This window comes from Meles meles, chromosome 17, assembly GCF_922984935.1.
Source record: "Meles meles chromosome 17, mMelMel3.1 paternal haplotype, whole genome shotgun sequence".
Classification (NCBI taxonomy): Eukaryota; Metazoa; Chordata; class Mammalia; order Carnivora; family Mustelidae; genus Meles; species Meles meles.
The window spans coordinates 3,944,547-3,945,658 of record NC_060082.1 but is presented as its reverse complement, the minus strand read 5'-3'; the positions used below and the strand labels follow the sequence as shown (position 1 = coordinate 3,945,658).

General features: G+C 53.8%; 1 non-coding gene across 1 annotated transcript; it reads left to right on the top strand.

Moving 5' to 3' along the window:
- The first annotated feature begins 200 nt into the window (after positions 1-200).
- On the top strand, positions 201-274 carry TRNAR-UCU. Its single transcript has one exon. It is a non-coding gene; the product is annotated as a tRNA-Arg (tRNA).
- Positions 275-1,112: the final 838 nt, after the last annotated feature.

Here is a 1,112-nt window from a genome sequence, read left to right as displayed (position 1 = left end):
CGCCCCATTCCTCCGATCCTGGAGGACCCAGAACCCACAGTGTTGAGAAAAGCTTTGACGGAGCCGGCGGGTGGATCTCCACTCCAGATTTTCCAGCTGTCCCTGCCCCCCCACCGCTCGGAGCAGGATGCCGAGATGGCTGGTGATGCAGAAGGTATGTGCTTTTTCAGTTCTGGTGCTGATGCTGTGTGTGTGGTGAGGTCTCTGTGGCGCAATGGACGAGCGCGCTGGACTTCTAATCCAGAGGTTCCGGGTTCGAGTCCCGGCAGAGATGGTCACCTGGCAGGTGCCTCTTTTATTTTGTGTGCTGTCATGCTAGGTCGATGATTGTATTTCTCCGTCCCTGGAGGTTCTGGGGAAGAGAAAGGAAACCCCCTTCCCCAGAAATCCTGGACCTCCCCTCCTTTTCCCTCCCCATCCCCCTTCATTCTTTCTCTGTTTCTCCTTTATGGATTTTCATTGTCTGGCGAAGCCTCAGATGTTGGGGACCGGACTGACACAGCCTTTGATTCCTTTGCTTCCTGGGAGGATCACTGGCACACAGGGACCGGGGTGCCAGACCACGGGTTCTGGGACCACGGTGGTTCCCTCCTTCTCCTCTGAGAACACAAAAAGGCAGACGGACCCACATGCCCATGAGGACATGTCCAGCTGTCCTCTAAGGTAAAGGCCGCCTTGACTGGGTTGGTCAGGAGATGGATGGGGTCATGCAGAGGACAATTTATTCACCGTCTTTGTCATTCCTGGGGCTTTTTGTGCTAAAGCTCATCACTCAATTTCTCATCTACAAGGTGAGAGGTACTCGTAGCCCTTTGTCTCAGTGGGATAAGCTGCCCAGCAGCACAGGAATGATCAGTGCAGATAAACTCGTCCCAGGACACTCAAAGGTCTCATGCTCCGGCAAAAAGTTGATAGCTTTTCCTATTTGCAGGGCAAGCTTGGACAGTGATGTGTGGGGGGTTATTTCCATCATTCTCCGTTTCCATCAAGACATCTCACCCCTCTCTCGTCCTGCATTCACTTCTGCTCTCCCTGCTTGCCTCATCTAATGGCCACATTCAGCAAGATCGGGAGCTTGGGTTTCTATTCTGGGCTGGGCTGGCTCGCGCTCT